At 53.5% G+C, this 24205-nt stretch overlaps 2 long non-coding RNA genes and 1 pseudogene across 3 annotated transcripts; 1 reads left to right on the plus strand and 2 right to left on the minus strand.

Moving 5' to 3' along the window:
• Positions 1-592: 592 nt before the first annotated feature.
• On the minus strand, positions 593-10372 carry LOC116538896. Of its 2 annotated transcripts, none has more exons than XR_004263828.1 (4): positions 9658-10372; positions 8459-8550; positions 7501-8231; positions 593-968 (listed from the first exon to the last, which is right to left on the minus strand). It is a non-coding gene; the product is annotated as an uncharacterized LOC116538896 (long non-coding RNA). The 2 variants fall into 2 exon arrangements; XR_004263829.1 differs by lacking the exon at positions 593-968 and adding an exon at positions 5433-5522.
• A 6290-nt stretch (positions 10373-16662) lies between these two features.
• LOC116538897 lies at positions 16663-18888 on the minus strand (annotated as a pseudogene).
• LOC116538900 lies at positions 16878-23254 on the plus strand. The gene is made up of 2 exons (XR_004263831.1): positions 16878-18726; positions 21610-23254. It is a non-coding gene; the product is annotated as an uncharacterized LOC116538900 (long non-coding RNA).
• The last annotated feature ends 951 nt before the right edge of the window (positions 23255-24205 follow it).

Below are 24205 nucleotides of genomic sequence, written 5' to 3' on the forward strand. Positions count from 1 at the left end.
AGTAGTTGGGATTACAGGTGACCGCCACCATGCCCGGCTAATTTTTGTTTCACCGTGTTGGCCAGGCTGGTCTCGAACTCCTAACTTCAGGTGATCCACCTGCCTCTTCCTTGGTCTTGAGCTCTCGAGCTCAATCAATTCCCCTGCCTTGGCTTCCTAAAAGTGTTGGAACTACAGGGGTGAACCACCACGCCCAGCCAGGAGTTCTTTATATATTCTGCAAATGAGAGATCTTTTTTGTATATAGAGTACTCGAGTTTAAACCAATTGTTAAAATACTGATTGATTACTTTTTAAATTTGGAAAACATAAAGATAAAAAGGGACATACAAGAAGCATTCGTGTTTATATGCTTTGACTCAGCATTTCCACATCTAGGAACTGGACATGCATAAAGATTTAGCTGAAAGAATGCTTATCATAAAAGAAAGAAGGAAGAGATGGAATTGGAAACAACATCAATATCCAATAATCTCATATGGGTTAAATAAAATACAGCCCCACTGTGTATGATCACAAACACTGTGGATGAACAGCAAATGATGTGTGACATTTAGAATATAGCCATGGTTAAAAAGACAAAGTTGTAAAGTAGTATTTACAGCATGATCCATTATTTGTCTGAACAAATGCATAATTGTGTAAAAGGAAAGAAAGAACGTCAACTGTTAACAATGGTGATCTCGTGCGAGGGAATCTCAGGCTACTTTTTTTCTTTGTAATTTTTTCCAGTTTTCCAAACTCCATGCAGTAAACGTGTGGTCTTGCAATTAGAAAAAAAAAAATGTTATTTTTAAAGGTAGCCACAAGCGTGTATACAAGGTTATCCTGATTACGTAAAAATCCATATAGTTAGATAAAAAGATACTCCAGACCAGTATTTTGCTTGATGACTCGGAAAGGTTTCTCCTTTTCTTACTTTGTACTCGCCTAGGTTTTACAAATTTTCCACTGTCTGGTTGTTTTATCTGGTTTAGGGAGGGGAGAAAAAACAGCAAAAGTTGTTTAATTTTAAAGCGGAGACCTAATTTGCGCGAAAGCTCGGAATCGGCCCCACCGCCCGCCACGCAGGCCCCGCCCAGGTCCAGGCCCCGCCCCTGCCCAGCCAGGCCCCGCCCCACAGCCACCGCCCTCCGAGTCTTCCCCTGAGCTTCCTGAGAGGGCCAAACAGAGGCCCCGCCTAGGCCCCGCCCACTCGACGGCGACGCAACGTCCGCACAGCCCTAGTCCTAGGACCTGAGACGGCCACCCAGAGGCCCCGCCCCCTGATGTAGAGACCCGGCCCCCAGACTTTGCCCCGCCTCCTCAGCTGCGGCGCTACGTCCGCACGGCCCGTCGCACTCTCGCTTGGGCTTCCGGAGCGGGCCGCGCCGAGGCCCCGCCCCCCCGGCCGCCTCAGGCCCCGCCCTTTTGGCTACGGCGCTGCGTCCGCGCCGCGCGTCGCGTCCTCGTTCCGGCTTCCGGGGCGGGACGGAAGAGCGGGGGTGGGGGCCCGGCGAGTCCGAGGCGCCGCGGCTTCCGCCCGGGAGGGGCGCTGGTGCCAGACGAGGTCGAGCGCGCTTCCTGCGATGGTTTTTTGCTGTCCCCGCCCGCCCCCAGGTGCGCGGGACGTAGAGGCCGGACAGCCGGGAGGCGGAGATGAAAGGGGCGGGTGGCGGGGCCCCGGGGGCGCGCGTGCCAGGCCCTGCGGCAGCCCCCGAGGGGCCAGAGGTGCGGAGCCTATGCACTGGGCCGGGGGCCAGCCTGCCTGTCGGCCTGCGCGGAGCGCACCGCTCGGGCAGAAAAGTGACATCAGAACCCTAGGCTCCGTTGTCAACCAGGGTTACTGATGTCACGACTCTGCACTGGGAGGAAGGTGTGGCCCAGTGAGGCGTCCTCCGGGCCTAGTCAGGGTCTGCCCTGGGTGGGAGGGATTGCGGGGCCCCTCTCCGCTGGCCGTGACAGCCTAAGCTGATGAGCTCTTTCTAGCCAGAACGCCCCTGCGGTGAAGACTGAAGCCCCGACATGCATGGCAATGGCAGCTGCCGTGTATTGGAAAGCGCGAGCCAGGCCATCCTGGACTTAACACGTAAACGTGTTATCTCAGTACTCATGGCAGCCGTATTAACGTGCTGGTCTCACATGCCACCCCCTTTCAGAGGTGAGGGACCGAGGTCAGAGACGCAGCTTGCCGGAGGCCCTGCAGGGCAAGGGGGCGCAGCCTAGATTTGGACCTAGATCCCCAATTCTCAGTCTCAGCAGTTAGCCTGTGTGCTGACCCGGCATCCTGTGATAAGAATTTCCCTTCATAGGTGTAGCTGGCTGCCAGCTCTGTTGATTACCTTAGCTCACTGCTGCCTCATCTCCAGCCGGAAGATCCGCGTACCCAGAGCTAAGCCCCTCTCCCAACTCTCAAGCTGCTCAGCATCCCTGAGCTTGACCCAAGTTGCCTGAAGATCCCCACCTACCTGTTACCCCAGATCTCCGAATACTGGCTGCCTCCCTTTGCTTGAGATGGGAAAGGATGCCCTCTGCCCAGCATCTGAAGAAAGGGCATGAAGTAGGTGAGCCCTGGATGGCCCATGTGTGGCACCAAGCCTGCCGGGCCTGTGGTGCCAGGGCTACAAGGGCATGGCAGCACACCCCCAGTGTGCCCACACACAGTGGCAAGCCAGCCCCCAGGACACAGGCTGCCTCTCCCATCTGTACCCCATCCGTCCTGGCAATGCGGAGGGGCAGTCTGGCTTTTTCCTTGGCTTTCGAGGTTAGTATATGCTGGATGTTGGCAGCAGACAGGACACCCCACCACAATGAGCCACAGCAATCCAGACTTTCTAGCCTCCAAGTGTAGCTCAGAGCGGAAGCTCCACATTTGATTTTTTTTTTTTTTTTTTTTGGCTCCATATTAAAGAACAAAGCATAGGAACTGGACAGGCCCCTCTGTAAACAGAAAACACATGTTTTCTGAGAGAATGGGCCCTTCCTTTCCTTGTTTCATCTCCCATGGACAGAGGCCTCCTTAGGCCCGCTGACTTCAAGACCAGGGAGGCTGTGGACCAAGGGTTGAGCGGAGCTGATTCTTCTTTGCCCAACTCGGGCTGACACTCACCTTCTTGAAAGGGGGCAAGGACAAGTGTTAGGGGTCTGCTCAGCAGTGGGGTGTGGTCTGAGGAGGGAGGCTCCTCAGGGACCTGAACAGGAAGTGGGGGCCCTGGACCATTTGTCTCTTCCGAGCACACAAGAATTGTTTAGGGTTCTACCGGAGCTGAGATGAACATGTGTTCTTTGGAGCCTGCTAGCCACAACTGGGAAGACAGCTCTAACTCAGAAGAGAAGCCTGATGTCTGCAAAGAACGGGCATTCTGGGACTGAGTACCCACTGCTGTGTGGCCTTGGGCAAGTTTCTTAACCTCTCTGGGCCTCATGTTTGTCGTCTGTAAAAGTGGGATAACAATAGTTGTTTAAGATTAAATGAGATCATGGGAATAACCCCAACAGACATATAATTAGAAGCTAATTAATAAGTGAGCAAAATCAAACATTGTCTCAATTTCAATGCTGAGCTATTGTAGAGTGGCCCAAGAATCGCCTACAGACACGCAGGATCCCTGTACTCCAAGGAGCACCTCCTTTCCCCTGGCCTTCTGTTGGGCACAGCCACTCACAGGCTGGCTGTGACACCTCTTTGGAAGCAGCCATTTTGGGGACAGATCATTCCTTTGATTCCTCCCAGCAGCCTGAACTTTGTCCTGTAGGGGAGATTTGATTTTGGGAAATAATCAGACATCCTTTAAGACAAGTCTGTTGAATGGATGCTCAGAAGCCAAGCCAGGGCCTCGTGTCCAGGGCCAGCTTGTGCCACGACTGTAAAGTCAGTAGCCACGGCCTCATGCTCCGAAGGCAGTATAGAGCCACCAATGGATCATTGCCACTGGTGTTGGGGTGTGTGTGTGTACGTGTCTGAAAACAGAGAGATTCACACACACCCGTGAGCTCGGTGGAGGGACCAAACCAAAGCCTGCGCAGTTAACACGAGGCTGCCTTTCATCTCTCAGCCCACAGCTTGATTTTCATGGAAATATCTCTGCGTGGGAAAATTATAAGCATTTCTGATCCAGGCAAGTGTGAGAGTACGGCGCCATGCTGTCCTGGCGTACTGCGGTTTAGAGTGGGTCCCCCAGCCCGTTCCTCACCAGCTGTGTGGCCACTGGCCCCTTTCTTCATCCCCTAGCCCTTGGTTTCCCCATCTCAGGTCCTCCACGGAGGAAACACACAGGCCATGCCCACATGCGTGGGCATTCACAGCATGTGCTGGTGACATTGCTCATTAAAACACTGTAAAAATTAATTGGCATTCACAAAGTTCTAGTCACAATAGCAAACATTTTTTTAAATCAGAAACAGGCCAGGCACAGTAGCTCATGCCTGTAATCCCAGCACTTGGGAGGCCAAGGTGAATCACTTGAGCCTGGGAGACGGAGGTTGCAGTTAGCCAAGATTGTGCCACTGGACTCCAGCCTGGGCAACAGTGAGACCGTGCCTCAAAAAAAAAAAAAAAAAATTCAATTATCCATCAGTAGATAAATAGGTAAACAAATATCAATAGGCATGTGATAAAATATTACAATGCAGTAAAAAGGAATGAGCTCTTAATGGACTCAACAATGTAGACACATGTCAGGATCCCAAGCAAGATTTCATACTCCATAAGTTTTAACGTTTTTTTCAAATAAATTAAAAGTGATCTACAGTGAGTCAGGTTAGTGGCTGCCAGGGAGTCAGAGGCTGCCTGCAACGGCCCTAGGGAACCTTGTGGTGATCGCTGTTTTCTTTCTTGATCGTGGCGGTTATACGTATCACCCGTGCATACGTTTGTCAAAACTCATTGAACGGTAGGGGTGAAAGGGATTTTGCTGCATGGAACTTTTACCTCAATAAGGTTGGTTTCAAAAATTAACTGGTATTTATATTTTATTTTTCAAATATTGTAGAGAATAATAATGACATAAAATGCTCACAAATTATTCAACACAAAGTGTAAAATAACGTACAGTATGATATGATTATATAGATACATGCATATATGTTTGCATTTATAACTTATGGGCCATTCACATAGGTATGAACACAAATAGGCGGGCGCACATACACACATACAGGTTGGAAAATATCGCAGGACTTCCACCAAATGCGCTCAGTAATTACCTCATGGGAAATTGGTTTCTTTTAATTTTTTTAATTCTAAATACGTTTATCCTCTTAGTAGTTTGTTTTTTTTTTTTTTGGACTTTTCTGTAATGAACACTTTTGTGTGTGTAGAAGAGGAGTCTTTTTTGCTTGCTATATTCTTATTAATTTTATTGTTAATTGACTAATAATTGTATATACTTATGAGGTTATGTTATATACATAACACTTTTTATAAACAAAAACAAACATATCTCTTTATTTTCAGCTGTAGCAGGCCACAGACATGGGGCTGGGCTCCAGGGTAGGGTGTTGCGGACATCCCCGTTCCCACAAAAGGCAACCGCCTGGCAAGGCTGGAGCAGATGGAGAGCGAGTGAGGGGGTGCGGCTCGCTCCCCAAGTTCTTTGGCTCAGCTTCAGTGCTGGGTCATTCTTAGGGACTGCTATGCCCACTGGGCACTGCAGAACTTCTGGTGCTCATGGCGAAGGGCAGCCGGGAGGAGCCCTGTACCTGGGCCAGACCTTCCAGTTTGGAGTACTGGGACCCAATGGCCCCATGCACCTTTCCTGAAGCTTCTGGGCCCCAAGTGGTTGAACGCAGTGTGGGCTGGGGAGTCACGGACTGTGCCTCCTGCATGCGTCCTCCATTCCAGGTTCCTGTGTGTTCCGTGGGCCCATCCACCTGTTTGGGCTTGGCTAGGCTGTGACCTTCTCTGAGGACAGGGCCCTGCCTGCATTTGGAGCTGCTGGGACCTCAGTGTCACCCCCCACTCTCGCCAGCTGGCCTCACAAAGGTGCCCAGGAGGAGACCTGATTGCTGGCTCCTTTCCCCTCCCTGGCTGAGCAGATTCTACGACAGCCTGTGGAAGTTAAAATAAGAGCCTAAAACTGTCAAAAAAAAATTTTTTTTAAACCAAGTCACAAATGGGAAAGCTGAGGCAGCAGCAGGTTAAGGACACTTTGTGATGTAGTATTCTCTCCCAGTGCCTTCGTACTGTAAACATCACAGTCCACAGTCCCTGCACACAGGCAGCCACAGAGACTGGGTGTAGACTTGCTGGTGAAGGCTGTGTTGGAAGTATGGCGGGTACAGAACTATTCCACCACATGAGGGGTCATTAGCTCTGCTCAGTTCTGTGAGGCCTCACTAGTGTTTCCATTTAAAAATAAGTCCAGGTAAAAGAAAAAGTTTTTAAAATGTAACAGTTGTGTATCTGTTTCCCTAATTGTAAAGAAATACACTGTCATGTGCCGGGCTGGAGGCTCTGGAGCAGCAGGCCTAGGAGGGAATGTTTTCTTTCCTTTTTTTTTTTTTTTTCTGAATTCTCCAAACTGTCTTTAACAGTGTGTATTGCTGGCCAGGCGCGGTGGCTCAAGCCTGTAATCCCAGCACTTTGGGAGGCCGAGGCAGGTGGATCACGAGGTCAAGAGATCGAGACCATCCTGGTCAACATGGTGAAACCCCGTCTCTACTACAAATACAAAAAAAAATTCAGCTGGGCATGGTGGCGTGTGCCTGTAATCCCAGCTACTCAGGAGGCTGAGGCAGGAGAATTGCCTGAACCCAGGAGGCGGAGGTTGCGGTGAGCTGAGATCGCGCCATTGCACTCCAGCCTGGGTAACAAGAGCGAAACTCCATCTCAAAAAAAAAAAAACAAAAACAGTGTGTATTGCTTCTATAATGGGAAGAAGTAAAATATACGTACATTGAAAGTAATCAAACTGTACCTGAGCCTACATGTCAAATGATAAATGTGACAATCAAGAGCACTATTTATCGAATTCTTGGTTTGTACCACATGTCCAGCTAGGCGCTTCCGCTGGTTCCTCAGAACACCCTGCAGGTGGGAGCCAGCACCAGGGTCCCTGAGGCAGCACACAGCATCCCCGCGCAGAGCCAGGGAAGGACAGGGATTGTACTGTGCTCATAACGACTTCCTGCCTTGGTTTTTAAGACAAGGTCTTTCACTGTGACCTCAACCTCCCAAGCTTGAGCAATCCTCCCACCTCAGCGTCTGGAGGAGCTGAGAGTTCCAGGTGTACACCACCGTGCCTGGCTAATTTTTGTATCTTTTGCAGAGACAAGCTTTCACCGTGTTGACCAGGCTGGTCTGGAATTCCTGGGCTCAAGCAATCCACCAGCCTCGGCCTCCCAAAGTGCTGGGATTACAGGCGTGAGCCACAATGCCAGGTCCCTGGCTCTTAAAGGTGAACATTTTCCCTGAATACAATGATCTTCAGTTAAAATATCTGTATCTTATTTACATAGATTCTGAAATTATTTCTGTAAACAGAATGTGGTAAAAGAAATGATAAAATCATAGATTTTTACCTTTTTACTTATGACACAGTTGACCAACAGCCAAAGTCAGGATCAGTGATGTAACTCTCGGCACCTAGAACAAAATGAAAATGTGGGTTCCCTTGATCAAGAATGACTAAGAATTTTAAGATCAGGGATGGCCAAGCATTGAGTGTGGGGCCCTTCTGCACACGGGACCCTCTGCCATTGGGTAGGCCACATGCCCACAAAGCCCTGGTATGATAGAACTAGGTTGACAGCTTCCTTTGGGACATACTCTAATCACCAGTGACCACTAGTCAGAAGAGAAATGAGCTCAACCTTCAGGAAGATGAGCCATTCCCAGTGCATTTTCCAATTCTAAAAACAGTGGTCGCAGCTCAGGAATGGAGTTCCCAGTGAGGACGCAGTGGGAGACAGTCAGGCTTCCCTTCCCAGGAAAGAGCCAGGGCCTGCATAGAAGCTTTCATTAAGAACCAGGAGGCTGCAGATTCTCTTGAAATGTCAGCACGTTGGGAGGCTAAGGCAGGAGAATCACTTGAACCCAGGAGGTGAAGGTTGCAATAAGCCAAGATCGCACCACTGCCCTCAGCTAGGCAACAGAGCGAGACTCTGTCTCAAAAAAAAAAAAGGAACAAGAAAAAGAAATGTCAACACGTGGCCCACACCCTGATGGAGCTTCGGTCACACTGCCGTGGAGCGGGCGAGGCTGACCCTCGGCCTTGGGGGGATTTCATGACCACTGATGCCAAGGCTTGTTACTGTGAAAATACCGTAAGAAACTTCAGTTACAACTGCTATGTACCCACAAACATTTTGAAAAAGATTTAGTATGAAAACGTAAAGTTATCTCATTAATCTTTATCTTGATCATATTGAACTGATCATATTTTGGATATATTTGTTTAAATAAAATATATTATTAAAAATTTTTCCCCTCACTCCCTTCTAAAATTTTTTTTAAAAGAAAAGGAAAGTGTCATCCCACTGCCTGTGGAAAAGGATCTTGGGGTTCTTCGGCAGGTAAATTTCCCCTGGTCCCCTGTGGATGCTGGAAATGAACCTTCCGCTGACAATCATCTGCAGCTCCGAAAACAAGGGCTCCCACTATTCCAGCCAGCACCCCACCAGCCCACCTCCACCATCTCTATGTCCTCAGCCCCACGTCAGGCTCTGGAAGGTCCCGGGGTGGGGGGGGGTGGGCAGTACCCTCAGGGGCTCTTGGGGCTGAGGCCTCTTCCATGAATCACATGTGGAAGCCCAGGACCAACCTCAGAGAGGATCACGTCTGAGAAGTTTGAGGGGAGAATATCCACCCCTTCGGGGCACCACACGCATTTGTGGGACAAAAGACAAACATTCTTCCCACCCCAGTCCCCAAGCAGGCTCCCATAGCCCATTGTTCATTTTTCTTTAAAAAAGAAGAAAAAAAATCCCCATTCTCCTCAGCCTGCAATGGCGCTCTGGAGGAGCTGGGTTGGTCTCGAGTGTCTTCTCCATAAACACCTCTGGTGAAGAAGGGCAGACAGACGGAGGCCTCGGGCCCAGCTGGCAGCCGGAAGCTCTGTGCCTCCCAGCACCTGCAGAGCCCTTGCAGTCTCAACGGATGATGCTTGGCCACTTTTGCAGATTCCTAGACCTGGGGGCCACTCAGTTGCCTACCCCAGCCCAGGTGTGTCCTCAGAACCCTGGCCTGGGAGGGTTTGAAGCCAGGGAGGAAGAAGAGGGTAGAAAACGGTGGTGCCAGGGAGCTGGGCTGTGGGAGCCGGGTGAGGCCAGCGAATCATCCCCGAAGGTGGAGAACTAACTGCGGGCTGAAGCAGGGTAGGTCTGGGCCCAGGACCCAGCATGGAACCCCTTCTCCTGGAGCACGAGGGGGTCACAAGAGTCCCTCCACTCTAGGGATCATGGGTGACCGACTGCCGGATGCTTCGGGAGGAGACAAAGACGGCGTGTTCCTCCAAGCCCCTGCCTGCTACTCCCTCACTGGGGACATGGGCTGCGTGCCAACAACCTTTTAGGAAGCATCTCGTGCCTACCCTCACCACCCCGCAAAAAAACCTTTCTCCTAAACACTTGGCAGTGGGCTTAAAACACTCAGGTGCCGAGGACTCGCGCAGAGATGAGCCCAGCGCGCTGGCTGGCGGAAGCCCCAGCAGGACTGGGGCGTGGGACCTGCTTGTTTACCTCTCAAGAAAAAAACACAACGAAAAAAGCGCCTGGGTAGAATTGGAAGTTCTGGGGCTCTCTGCGCCGCGGCCTCCGCGCGGCTCCCTTCCTCCCCTCCCCGGCCTGATTTTCCTCCTTCTTTCCCTCTTTGTTGCCAACCTCAGAGCCGCGGCTGAAACCAGCCCAGAGTCCGCGGAGCCCGGAAACTTCCAGCTCCGCCACTGTGCAGAAAGTTGGGGGGCGCGGCCGGGGTGACAGCAGCGCCTCGGGGGCGGCCACAGCGGCCACCCGGGACCTCGGCCTCCCGCGCCTCCCGCTGCCCCGGCCGCACCCGGGGACCTCGGGCAGCCCGCGGGCCGGACGTGAACTTGACCCAGCGCTGCGCCCGCCTGGACCGCGCTCGGCGCTCTCGGGACGATCTGGTAAGGCTGCCCCTCCCGCCCTCGCCCGGCGGCGCTGGGGTCCGGGTCGGGGTCCGAGCTCGACCACGAGGGCGTGCCCCGGGGTGGCGGGCGCCAGGGCGCCTCGGCCACTGCACCGGAGCGCACGGCTGAGCCCGCGGCCCGGTCTGGCGAAGTCAGTCAGCCCCCGGCCTCCCAAACAAAGACTCGGAAAGTTCGGAAGGGACTCTTTCCCGACATTTTCCCTCCCCTCGGGCTCAGGGCTGAGGCCATCAGGGCTCTTAAAAGGGAAAGGAGAGCTCTCTGGTTTTCTCCTGGGCTTTGCTCCCCACCTTTGGCTGGAGAGAAGGAGGAGGGGCCTTGGATGACCCTCTGAGGCCAGGCTGCCCAGGGGCAGCACAGGAGGTGAGGACCTGTGTGATGAGGGACCCCCTACAGCACAGGGAGGCTGGCCCCTGGCCGCTGCAATGCTCGCTTCTTGGGGCTCAAGTGGAAGCTGCTCCTGATCCCCCCCAGGCACCATCCTGAGTGGCTTCCCATGGTTGTCCTGGGTGACTCTCCTGAGCAAGACCCCCTTGCCACTAATTGCCCTGTCGGCTCTGCTTGGGGCAGCCACAGTGCCAAGTGAGGCTGGCCGGTGCTGGGGCACAGGACAGCCATGCACAGGACCCAGGGAAGAGGAGAAGCTGGAACCCTGCAGGGCCTGTGCCTTGGGGAGCAGGTGGGGGACCCTCTGCCTCCCCCATTCCTGCCTGCAACAGGCTGGGCCCACACCTCCAGCCAGCTTCTCTGTATGCCCCTCTCTCTGCCTGAGACAAGGCCTCTGTCCCTGTGAGTGGTCTGATCCAGGCACTCACGGGGTAGAAACCTACCCTACCCATGGGCGGTGGCAAAGCCCTGGGAACTCCCAGAGGTGTCCTGGGCCTGGGCCTCCACAAGCCTCCCAGTTTGAGCAGGTGCTCCCAACCACAGCAGGGACCTCGTGTCAGGTCTTGATCCCAGCAGTGGCCAGGTCCCCAGCATTCAAGAGACCATTGCTAACTTGCCTCCATCCCCGGGGAGCACCCAAGCCGAGAAGGCTGGGCGGCCAGAGTCTGAGGGGTCACCCCATCATGTCCCTGGACTCTGCAGCAGGGCTGTCACAGGGCAGCCTCCAGGCATGATTTGGGGCACAGAGGGAGTTTGCAGTGACGGCAGGGGAAGAAGCCCAGAGTGCCCAGTGGGTCTAGCCTGTTGCTGCCATGAGGGTAAGGGCTGGGACCGTCAGAGCTTCTGACTTCAGAAGAAATCCACATTTGTACATGAAATGTCCAAAATTTGAACACATTACAGGAAACACTCTCAGGCTGAACCCAACCAATGCCCCCCCAAACCCCGAGGTTGCAACCCCTGTGTACACATGAACTGGCTAGTGTTCAAAGGAAGGCAGATTTCTTAGTGACCCTGGCCCCAGCCCAAGATTTGAGCAGGAGGCCCTGTGGATCTGGGGAGCAGGGAGGGAGGAGAGTTTGTATTTCATGAACCCAGCACCACAGGGAAGGTCAGCCTCCACAGGCATGAGCTGTCCAGGTAACTAACACTTGGTTGAGCCCATTTGAAGTTAAAAATCTCCCTAAAATGAGGAACGTGACCTGCCCCATCCCCAAACCCTCTGGGGGAGTTTCTATGCCCATTCATTCGGGGAATAATAAAGGAAAGACAGGATGCAGAAAGTGAACCTGAACTTGAGCTTTCATGTCGCAGGTGATAAAGCGCAGGACACTGACAGCCTGGGCTTCTAGGGCAGTTCTGCACTGAGGCAGGCCTGCCTTCACCTGCCAGCTACCTCATTCTAGCTGGGTAGCCTCACCTCTCTGGGTCTCAGTTTCCTCACTCATAAAAGGGGCTTAATAAGACTTCTGCTGGCCAGGCATGATGGCTCATGCCTATAATCCCAGCACTTTGGGAGGCTGAGGTGGACAGATCACGAGGTCAGAAGTTCGAGACCAGCCTGGCCAACATGGTGAAACCCCGCCTCTACTAAAAATACAAAAATTAACCAGGTGTGGTGGCGCACACCTGTAGTCCCAGCTACTCAGGAAGCCGAGGCATAAGAATTGCTTGAACCTGGGAGGCAGAGGTTGCAGTGAGCTGACAACACGCCATTGCACTCCAGCCTGGGTGACAGAGCAAGACTACGTCTCAAAAAAAAAAAAAAAAAAAAGAGCTCTGCCTCAGTTGCATTGTTAGGAGAACGGTGACAATCCCTGTGAACACCCAGCACTCCACTAGCACACAGCAGGCACTCAGTGGCTGGCTCCAGGGGGCCTGTGGCTGCTGGCTTCTCTCACACCTCACCTGCTTCCGGGCAGCTTAGGAATTTCTCTCTGGCATCTCATGTCAATTTTGCATCACTTGCCTCACCCCACCTTCTGGTGTTTGTTCCCTTATCCTGAAGGAAATAGTCGCTGAGGCCCCCCGCCAAGAGGGCTGGGCAGCCAGAGTCTGAGTGGGTCAGACCTATCCTCCTGTATGGCGTACGGAATGCAGACAGGTGAGATGACAAGGCCCTGCCTTAGGAGCTGCCAGATGCCCTGGGCAATGGCATCCTTAGGTGAGGTTCTCTAGGCTAATGCCAGGGAAGGTGTTTCCTGTGCGGCCTTTGTTGAATGCCTCCGGAGACAGGCAGCTCACCACCTATCTGGCAGTGTGGCCACAGAAGCTGTAGAACAGAGTCACCCAGGCATCTTTGAGCCTTAACTGGTAGAAACACATGTGGGGCAGGTCCATAGGCGGTGGCCCTGAGTCAGAGGCACCTGGTTTTACTGGAGAAAACATGTACCTTGTAAGGAACTTCTGAAAATGTGGTGAGGTGTACAGAAAGAGCTCAGTCTCCAGAAAAAGCCCTGCAAATGATGGATGTGAGTTTTCACAGAACAGACCCCTGTTTCCTCTTTTTGCCGACAGCCCATTTAGCAATGCCAGGCTGTGCTGGTGACCCCACCCACCTCCTAACAAGGCAGCCACTGTCCCAGGGGACAGCCAATATAGGCTTTGATTTTCCAAGGTTACTGTCCTTGGGACCCTAATTTTGGAAAACCAGGAAAAAATATAAGGAGTCACTGCATGGAAAAGAAACCTACTCCAGAAAGCTGGCTGCTGCATTCAGGAAGCTGGAGAGGAAGGTCAAGGTGTTCAGGCCCAGGACGCCTCACCAGGGTCGGCTACAGAGTTTGCAGGGTCCAGGGCAAGGTGAAAATGTGGCGCCCTCGTTTGAAAATGCCTGAGAATTACAAGATGGTGATGGCGGGGAGCATTAAACAGAGCTTGGGACCTTTCTAAGCTCAGCGCCCCGTGTGGCGATATGTGTGGGTCCCAAACCCACAAAGCTGGCCCTCTCCCTCACGTGTGTTCATGCCACGTCCTGACGCCTGGGGAAGGACCAAAGACAGCTTCACCGAAGGAGTACAGCTCCTCGTCTTTGGCATTCATTTTTTATTTTTTATTTTTGGTGCCATCATTGATGTTCCATGCTAACTTTAGAACGTTTTGAGTCCTTACAAAAGAAAAACATTTTTCAATCACCTGTGACACCACACATTTTTTTTGAAGTCTGGAGTGCAGTGGCTTGATCTCGGCTCACTGCAACTTCCACTTCCCTGGTTCAAGCGATTCTCCTGCCTCAGCCTCCTGAGTAGCTGGGACTACAGTTGTACACCACCACACCTGGCTAATTTTTGTATTTTTAGTAAAGGAGGTTTCACCTTGTTGGCCAGGCTGGTCTCAAACTCCTGATATCAGGTGATCCACCCGCCTTGGCTTTCTACAGTGCTGGGATTACAGGCATAAGCCACCACGCCCAGCCTGTCAAAACATATTTTAAGCAAAATTAGCATCTTAGCATCTTATTAGGTGTATCATTTTATCTTCTGCTTGTTTCATTAATTTTTTTATCACAATATTTTCCTAAGTCAGAAGATACTGTCCTGCAAGTGGACTTTGATGACTATTTGGTATTCCACTGGACAGATGTCCTAACTAACCCCTAATTATCAGGCACTTGGGTTCTTCCCAGTTATTTCCAATTTTCCCCATTAAAGATAACACTTCCAAGGAACATTTGTCTGCATTTTCCTGATTACTTCCTGGGGGAGGGTGAAACCATGCTTTAGCAGTAGGGCTCCCAGTTAGGTCGTTAGGGGTGACATTTTGGCTCCAGCAGCCTCTTGGGGTGGTCTCTGAAAAACCGCCTTGCCCAAGTGCCTCAGCCCCCACACCTTGTGCGGTGACACCCCAGCCCCCACATCTGACTTTCATTTTAAGAGAAAAACCCAACTCTTCCCACAGCTGACTTGACTGGTAGCGAAGCCAAAGACTTGAAGCCGGTCTCTGTTTTTTGAGATGGAGTCTCGCTCTTGTTGCCCAGGCTGGAGTGCAATGGCGCGATCTTGGCTCACAGCAACCTCTGCCCCCCAGATTCAAGCGATTCTCCTGCCTCAGCCTCCTGAGTAGCTAGGATTACAGGCACGTGCCACCATGCCTGGCTAATTTTGTATTTTTAGTGGAGACAGGGTTTCTCCATGTTGGCCAGGCTGGTCTCGAACTCCCGACCTCAGGTGATCTGCCCGCGTCAGCCTGCCGAAGTGCTGGGATTACAGGCGTGAGCCACCTCTCCCAGCCTTGAAGCCAGTCTTGAAAACTAATGGCCCGCCCTGCACTGGCTGTGTTTATAGCCATCTGTGAGGTGCTACGTTCATCCCCCCATACAGACGAGGACTGGGGACCTCCGTGCCACCCTGATTGTGAGGAGGACGCACTAGTGACTATGAAGCAGAAAAGACCCTTTGTCCTGCCAAACTGTGGGCAGGATTCTGGGGGTCAGTGTGGCAGCTCGGGGGGCCGGACCGCTGAGCCTGTCAGGCCGGGGCTGGGAGGAGGATGCTAGCCTGGCGCCTGCTCACAAGGAGCACTCAACAAACGGCGGGGCGGCAGGAGGAGGAGGAGAGGGCGGGGCGGCAGGAGGAGGAGGAGAGGGCGGGGCGGCAGGAGGAGGTAGGCTCTGCGGGGCGTCTCCCAGCTGGCGAAGGCTCCTGAGGGCAGGGATCAGATCTGTGGCCCCCGTGCCAGCCCAGCGCAGGAGAGCAAGGTGTGTGAACACTTTGATGAGGTCTGTGCCCGCACCGTCCTTCCCCTTCACAGGCAGTTGGGCATGTTGGGGCCAGAGGGGAGGGCCTGTTAGTTTCCTGTGGCAGCTGTGTAACAACTTATGGCTGACTTAGTGGCTTAAGCAATGCACCTTTATTACCTTACAGTCAAGGGGAATCAGATGTCTGACATGGGGGTCCCAGGGCTAAAATCCAGGTATTGGCAGAGCTGGTTCCTCCTGGAAGTCCAGGGGAAAAATCCACACCTTGTCTTTTCTGGCCTCTGGCGGCACTTGCTCGCCTTGGCTTCTCGTCCCTTCTATCTTTAAAGCCAGCAGCATTGCCTCATTCTGTCTCTGACCATGGCTGGGAAGGAGTCTCCGTGTGATTGGATTGGGTGCACCTGGCTAACCCAGGCTGCCCTCCGGCTGCAGATCTTTCACTGAATCTCACCCGCAAAGTCCCTTTGGTCTGGTGAGGTAGCACCTTCCCAGGTTGCAGGGATTAGGGCTTGGACATCTTGGGGACATTATTCTGCCGAGCAAAGATGGTATCGGGGAGTCTGAGTATCTGAACTTCTCCAGGGGACTGAAGAAATGCCTCCTTCCCTCTTTCTCCCCTTCAGTAGCTGTGAGTCCAGAATAGCGGCCATCTACAAGGTCACACCTGGAAGGATCTGGGGAAACTGAGGCCACAGAGGCCTTGCCCAGGACCCCAGGCCAGGCCCTGTGTTGTCCTCCACAGATGCCCCTTCCACACCTGTGCTGTGCTGCCTCGGGGGTGGAAGCGTTTTAGCCTGGAAGGACACCAGCTTGAGGACTCTGCAGAGTTCTGGGCCTAGGAGAAAGGGAGGGATCGGGGGGAATGTCATCTATTGGGTGGCTTCCCCACACCTGAGGCCGCTCTATGGAGGTTACCTTTTCATCCCCCCACGCCCAGTGGGAAGTGAAGATTTGTTTTGTCATCTCATGGGTAAGGAAGCTGAGTCCCTCAAAGGGGCTGTGCTTTGTCCGTGGAGAAGAGTCTTTTCCTCCCAGGAAGCCTTCAGCTGGTGGAAACTCGGCCGTGAATGGGCTGTTGCATGAGCAGGAGGGTGGGTGTGCGGCAAAGTCAGCGTGGCCCCCGCAGAGCCTGCATCCGCTGACAGGCAACCAAGAAGGCCTGCAGTCATACCTCTGATGGTAAAGCTGTCGCAACAGGTTCAGAGAGGCGTGTCAGTTTTCCCAGAGACACACAGCTCTCTGGAGGAGTGCAGGCCTCTTAGCTCCATCGCCTGGTGCTATGCATTCCTTGCCCAATGGGCGCGAGGGAGCAGAGTTCCCCAGGGGTTTGATCTGAGGGGTGGTTTGTGAGGGGGACTGTGCCACCCATTGTGGAGCGCGCTTAGCTGCCTCTCTGTAACACATCTTTGCCCGATGTGAATTCTCTCCCTTGATCGGGGCCAGCACAGTGCCTAGTAGGGCAGTTAAGAGCCCTGGGTTTGGGCTGAGCCCGGTAGCTCATACCTGTAATCCCAGCACACTGGGAGGCCAAGGCAGTAAGGTTGCGTGAACCCAGAAGTTTGAGGCCAACCTGAGCAACAAAGGTAAATACACACACACACAATACAAAAATTAGCCTGGCATGGTGGCACACGCCTGTAGTCCCAGCTACTTGGGTGGCTGAGGCAGGAGGATAACTTGAGCCTGGGAGGTCGAGGCTGCAGTGAGCCATGATCACGCCACTGCACTCCAGCCGGGGCAACAGAGCAAGACCCTGTCTCAAAAAAAGCAAAGCAAAGCTTTGGGGCGGAAGTTGGGGTGCTCGGACTTTAAATCCCAGGCCCCCCACTTTGGTGTGATTGCGGGCATGCTCCTGACCTCTCTGCGCCTGACTTCCCCCAGCTGCAAAGGGGGCTGATAATGCTGCCCAGACCCCAGAGGCCCCCTAGGAGGCTCCTGCTGGGCAGCTGGTCCTGCCCCAGAGCCCTCCCACTCCACGCACCCCCACTTACACTCAAGGGCAGACGGGCCCCCCCCCAACCAAGCCAGGCCTGGTGGCCCTAGGACACTCTTGGCCACAAGAATTCAGATTATTTTCTCAGCAAATTTCTGACCCCTGTCCTGGGGCCTTGGCAGGGGCAGGGCTGCATGGTCCTGGGGATCTGACTAAAACCTCAGCCCCCCACGGGTCTGGGAACACAGGCAGGTTCTCTGCCAACCAGGAGCGGCTCCTGCTTGCCTGGACCCCACGGGGCAGAAAGAGTGGGCGTTCATATCATTCCCATTTTGCAGCCAGGCAGACTGAGACCCAGAGAGGCCAGATAACTTGCCTCAGGCCACACAGTTGGCAAAGGATAGGGCCAAACCTTGGTGATGGCCAGACTCTAAATCCAGGGCTCCACCAGGCCACCTCTTGCCTTAGGAATATAGCCTTCCCTGGCACTTCCTTAGCCAAGAATCTTTCTAGAAGGGTGGCAGGCCTTCCTGCCCCATAACCGGAAAAGGCCAGCTGCTCTCCGGGCCAGAAGAGCCAGGGAACAGCTCTTTGGAGGAGGGGGCTTGTGAGAGTGCGGCGGGCAGCACTGCAGCTTGCACGTGGTAGGGGTGTGGGGTCAAGGTGTGCAGGGCAAGGACAAGTCAGTCCCCGCCAGAAGTGCGCCGCTGAGGGGCCTACGTGTGTCCCTTTCAGCAGCACTGGCATGGCACATTCTGACCTGAGCAATGGTGAGCTGCCCGGAATAAGAACCGGAGGAAGAGAACCTTCCCCGGGTGGCATGTGAGGCTGGGGTGGCACTCGACACAGGACAGTGGGCAAGGACATGCCCCCCTCCAGGCCAAGGGTCTCAGGAGCCTTCCCTCCTGCTCCTGCTGTGGTCTCCCCCTCAGGCCTGGCATGGGAGGAGTTAAGCTGCCTCGGGCACCTTGGCACATAGCGCTGCCCAGAGTGTCCAGCTCCCCACCCCCACTGCTTTTCTTCCTTTTTGCCTTTTTCCTTCTTAATTAATCATATGCTGCTGTCCAATTTAAATATGGAAATGCCCAGGCCGAGGCGGTGCAATTATTCATGAGGGCCGGGTGGCGGTCCGGGGCTCTCGGGCTGTGGGGAGTACCGTGGCATCGCCTCCGTTCTGATGTGTGTGAAATTATGTGCACAAAAGGCGCCTCCTTATCTGGGTGTGTGAACTAAATAAATAAATAAGGGCTTTTGTTTGTTTGTCGGCTCCTGCACATGGCTGCTGGGACTCAAGCGCTCGTGTTGTCTGCGCCTCTGTGGGACTCGGGAGTCGGGAGGCAGGGGAGGCCCCCGCAGGCTGGCCAGGGGCTGGGGGCTGGGGGCCGGCCGCCGGGCACCTGGGGCCCTCTCCCTCCCCTGGCACCACCCTCACCCTGCAGCCCCCCCGCCATACACACCCTCATTGGAAAGTTTGCCCTGCCCGGGCTGGGCTCCCAGGCAGTCTGGCACCGTGCCAGGCTCGCCGCTGAGCTCGGGCAGCAGGGTGGGACGAACGCAGAGCACGGAGGACGGGGCCTGGCGACCTGGGCACCAGCAGAACCCGAGGCCAGGGGCCGGGGGCCCAGAAGGTGAGGGCACCTTGGGTGGGCACAGGGTGGGCGCTTGGTGGGCAACAGGCCATGCGGCCAGGCCCAGGAGCAGGCCTCATGGGTGGGGGGGGGAGCGGAGGCTGGCAGAGGAGGCAGGCACAAAGGAGGGCAGTGCCAGGCAGCTGTGGCCGACACGGGCATCGCTGCCCGCCTGCCCCTGGCCGGCCTCCCCGCCGACTGGGGCCGGCTGGGGCTCCGAGGGGAGGATGCGTGTGCAGGGGCCCGGGCAGGAGCGGCAGACGCCAAGCCTGAGCCGCGGCCACAGGGCTCGGAGGAAGGGCCGGAGCAAGGCGGGGCCGGGGCTGTCAAGGAGAAAAACATCCCAAGGCCTGCAAATTGCTGCTCTCAGCTTCCCCCCCTTCCCCCCCCACCCCGCCCTGCTTCAGGGGGAAAAAAAAAAGCAGCGCTTCCTCTGGAGGCGGATGCAAAAAGGATGCAGAATTTTAACCATCTCCTGCACGGACCCATCCTTCCTGAGCAGGGTTTGGGCCTAGGCCTGGCGCCTTGGCACCCTGAGAAGGGAAAGGCCAGAGCAGCTGATGCTGGTTCTGGGGGACCCGGAAAGCCCAGCCTCCTCGGCGCCTCCATCCAGAACCTGGGGCCCCTTGGTGCCTGCACCGGGGTGGAGGATGGGAGGCAGTGGGGGCCTGGTGCCCTCGGAGGCTGCACCTCACGGTACCAGTCACTGCCCAGTCTGCTGGCCTTCTCTTGGTGTTAAACATGGTGTCCAGGCCCCCGGTTGGAGACCCCAGCCCTGCACTGTGCGGGGCCTTCGTTCCCGCTGACCTGGGGCCTTCAGCCACACTGGCATCCCAGGCCTTACTTCTGATTTCTGCTTTAAAAATAAGGTGGGAGTCGAGGGCTTCACACACTGTAGATTCAGGGCAGGACTTAAGGAATGAGCTCAGAAGGTGACTGATCACTGAGCAAACGGCAGGCAAGCCCAAGTGCCCCTCACTGGGCGAGACTCAGGGGCATGGGTTCAGGCATGGGAGCTCAGAGGATGGTCTGGGCCGGCGCGCCAACAAGGCACAGAGCCCAGGACTCATGACATGATTTGTTTTAATTTCTTTTAAAATCAGAAGAAAAAATGACTATAAAAATAATGAATAGATGATAATGAATTCAACCTGGTTATATTGGTCTTTGATGCAGTCGTAAAATATGATTTTTAGTATTTATGGAGAAAGGGGCCCAGGAAGCCAAAAGTGCCCCAGCCCAGGAAAGGCAGGAGTGTCCTGGGTTGGTCCTGTCTGTCCCAGGACAAAGGGTCAGACATCTGGCTCCTGGGGAGGTTGGCGCACCTGGGTGCCCTGTGAATCTGGCTTCCACAAAGGCTAGCCGGGACAGGTTGCTCCAGCCTGCGCTCGACGGGAGCCAGGGCTGTGTGTGTGTCCATGCGTGTCCGTGTAGGTGCATGTGGGTGTGCAGGTGTCCTCGCGTGCACACGAGTGTTTGACAAAGGGCTCCCAGACACCAGCATGTGTAAGTCCCAATTCTCAAAACAGGGGGCTGCAAGGCCAGGGTCAGGAGACAGTGTGGCTGTGAGGGCCTGGTATTCCTGACAATGATGGGTGGGGAGTGCCATTATCTCGTTAGGAGAAAGCAGCCTTCAAGGTCCCTGTACCCCCAAACCCACGAGCTCACCCAAAACAACGTGAGCCACAGATGCGAGCCACGTCTGTGGTTTAGCATCTTCTAATAGCCACATTTTCGGAAAGTGAAAATAAGCAGGTGAGATTCGCTTTAGTACCAAAATTCATTGTGATCTAAGATACATTTCCCAAATCATATTTCAATGTGTTGCTTAGATGAAACTATGAACGAGGTATTCTGCCATTTTTTCCACATTCGATTCGGCCTCTCCCCATGTCAAGGGCTCAGTTGTTGCATGTGGAGGAGGGGCTACCTGGGTGGGCATGCAGGTTTACCAGGTCCCTGTGCCCCCCACTTCCCCACCCAGAGTAGTGGAGACTGGTTTTCTGCTTCTTTTTTGCTGGTGGCCCTTCCTGGCCAGGGAGAGGGATGCGTCCACTGGTTCATCGGCCCCCAGCAACCCTGAGAGCTGAAAGAATGTGTGTTGGGGCTGCAGGTTCCAGAATGAGGGGGGCTGCTGGAAAGGCTTCTTCGGCTGTGCTCCCAGACACCAGGGCACGACACAAAGGGCTGACTTCAGACTCACAATAGTGGGGCGGTTAGTCACAGTGCCAGGGCAGCGGGCAGGCAGACAGAGCCCCCTGTGTCTGTGCCTGGTCGGGCTGGGCCCTGCAGCCCCCATTTCCCCAGCTGGCTTCCCACCCCACCCCTGCCCGCTCCCCACATTAACCCCCTGCCGCCTGCTGCCTACCTGGCAGCCTGGCCGGGGCTCCCTTGGCCAGGCTCTGGTTTCCACCAGCCACCCTGGCCAGAGGCGCACTCCTTCTAGAAGCTGGGCTCAGGCCTGCATGATTTCACAGGCCGTCTCGGGAAGCAGGCATTGGAACAGTTCCGTCACTGTGGCCAGGCAGCGTCCATGCAGCCTGAGAGGAGATTTTCAGATTAGTGAGAGAACCCAGTGTTCAGGGCTCCCCACTTAAAGATTTCATCAGCGTTTGCAAGCATTCGCCATTCAAGGACTGTGCATTTCTGGAAACAATGCAAAGCCAAAACTGTGAAAAATTAAGGAGTGGCCCTGGAGCTGGTGTCTGGAGCTGCACATTTTAAAGTGAACAGACTGATATAAATATTTTAATCCTGTGCACAGATAGATGGATAAGATAAAATAAATTAGTCATGTTCTGGCACAGTCTGGAGACTCTCTGAAAGCAAGACTCATGTCAGCATTTGCTGTTTAGAGGTTACAATTAAAATCTCTCCTTCTAGATGGAGATTCTAGAGCCTTGGAGACGGAATTCGATGTTTTGCTGTGATTTGGCATTAAATTACTGACCCATGGGGAGGAGGGTAACTTTCCCTTAAAAGGTATAAAATGAAGTTCTCAGTCCCACTTTTTAATTAAAAAAAAAAAATCTCTGCAAAGATTGTGCCTTCTGGCTTTTCTTTGCTAAATGAAAGTGGCATGTGTTTTTATTTTAGAAGGCAGAGATGTTTTGCTGTGCCCAGTGTGAGGAAGGGAAGGAAAAGAAAGGTCTTTTGAAAATGTGCACGTCGACCTACAGCTTAAAAATCCCAAGTGCCAGACATTTTTCTCAGAGGAAATAAACGTCTTCAACGTATTAATCTTACCTGTTGATTATATTCTGTAATGATTTATTCTAGAATTTAATCCTTGCCTAGAACTGAGGCTGTCTTTGGAAAGCGGAAGACCTAGTTCTCTTTGTCCCGGCGACATTGTGCCTCTCTGTTAAAATCACTGACCATGGGGATCTGGACCCAGGCAGCTGTGCTAGGCAGCTCGGCCCGCTCGGCCTTCAAAAAACAAGGGATGGGAGACATATGCTTGGCTCACATCATTTTGTTCTGATTTATTTTAAACTGCTTAAGATGATTTTAGCACAAAGAGTGGTGTATCTTCCTTGCATTCTGAGAGCCACTGGATTTTCAAGCTAGAGTACAATTTTTTTTTATCCAAATTTAGAAATTGCCTTACAGAGAAGACAACAGTATGCTAGTTTGCCTTTTAACTCACTTTTAAAGAAAGATACTTAAGATCAAGTACATTGAATTTGGAGATTGGTTCCCCCTCCGTTATTAGGGGCTGGAAATGGCCCATTTTTCAAAACTAAGGTCGGAAAAGGGGTATCTCTGGCAAAGGAGTTCTTCCAGGCTGGGCTTGTACCACAGAGATTCTTCCACACACGTGTCTCGAGTCCTTGTCCTATACACAGGTTTTACTCCCAGGGAGGAGTGTGGCATTCAGTCCCAATGTCACCGTGTGGAAAACAGTCCCTGCCTGGCTAAGTAACTGTCACAGGCAGTAGGGCCACTTCCCAGCATGACCCACAAGCTAGATGGTGCCCCTCGAGTGGTTAAGAGATCCGTGCAAATATTATTCTTTTAAAGAAGCCAACGCAATCTTCACAAATTGCAGTCTCAGCCTGGCTGCTGGTTCTACCTCTAATAATGGAAAAAAATTTAAGATTGGGGACAACAGGAAACGCGTTGGATCCCCAGGGGAAGCAGCCTGGAAGCTACAGCAGGGGGTGGGGGACCCCAGGGCTCTGTTCAAGTCCCGGGGCTGTTCCCTTTATTCCTCCGAGCCTCAGCTCCCCGGATTTAAAATGAGAACAGCACCCAGCCCAGCCCACTGCCAAGGGCTGTTGCGGGAATCTGACAACAGCCACCAATATTTGCATAGCCGAGCTGCCCAGTTTCATTTTCTGTTTGAAAGTTTCTCTGAAGGGTGACGTGCTGGAGACACGAGAACAACTGCTATCATCTTAATAACTTTTCTGGCAAAACACGACCATGATTGTTTATGTTAATCTCGCAACTGTTGACAATAATTCATTTCATTCTCATCATGAATTTTATCTATTTGACTTATAATAAATATGATCATATCAGTCATATAGTCCTTTTTCTGATCATGAAAGCAACATATGCTCACTATAGAAAATTTGGAAAATATAGAAAAATGCACATAAGGGAAAAATTATTCATCCTTTCTCCCACGCAGAGGCAAGCTCTGGTCACATTTCCCTGTGTTTCCTTCCAGGCTCTGCTCTCTGCCGAGTGGCTTTCATCAATTCTCATAGCTTCTATTTTCAGATAACTCCATGGGTTTTTATGATTGGTCCTCCTTGTCACCTTGGCCCTTCTGGTCCTCAGTGGCTGTTCCTTCTCTCTGGCTGTCTCCTTCAGGGGGGCCCAGCTCCGGGTCTGGGTGCTCAGGGAGAAGACCTCAGGCTCCCCAGCACCCAGGCTCCTTGTCCTGCCACGCTGGGAGCCCTGTTGGGGCAGCCCAGACACACGGCCAGCACAGCCCCATGGCAAAGCCAGGCCGGCAGGCGGGCTCAGGACGTCAGGGCACGGGAATGAGTGGCATGAAACCCAGTCTCTCGCAGGGCCTGGGCCGTGGAGGTGAGCACGCTAGGCCTTCCCATGCCGGAGCGGGCTGGGAGGTGGGAAGACACAGGCAGGCCGTCCCTGACAGAAAATCCAGGGACACTGCAACATGGATCGGGGGAAGGCATGAAAAGCAGCCTCAATGCTTGAATTCTCAGCAAAGAACGATGCTCGGAGCCGGGCGTGGTGGTTTACTCCTGTAATCCCAGCACTTCGAGAGGCCAAGGCGGCTGGATCGCCGGAGGTCAGGGGTTCCAGACTAGCCTGACCAATATGGTGAAGCCCTGTCTTTACTAAAAACACAAAAATGGGCCAGGCGTGGTGGCGTGTGCCTACAGTCTCAGTTACTCAGAAAGCTGAGGCAGGAGATTGCTTGAACCTGGGAAGTGGAGGTTGCAGTGAGCCGAGATTGCACCACGGCACTTAGCCTGAGCGACAGAGCAACACTCCA

The sequence above is a fragment of the Sapajus apella genome, unplaced genomic scaffold (assembly GCF_009761245.1).
Source record: "Sapajus apella isolate SASKATOON/1434 unplaced genomic scaffold, GSC_monkey_1.0 scaffold123, whole genome shotgun sequence".
NCBI classification, from domain to species: Eukaryota; Metazoa; Chordata; class Mammalia; order Primates; family Cebidae; genus Sapajus; species Sapajus apella.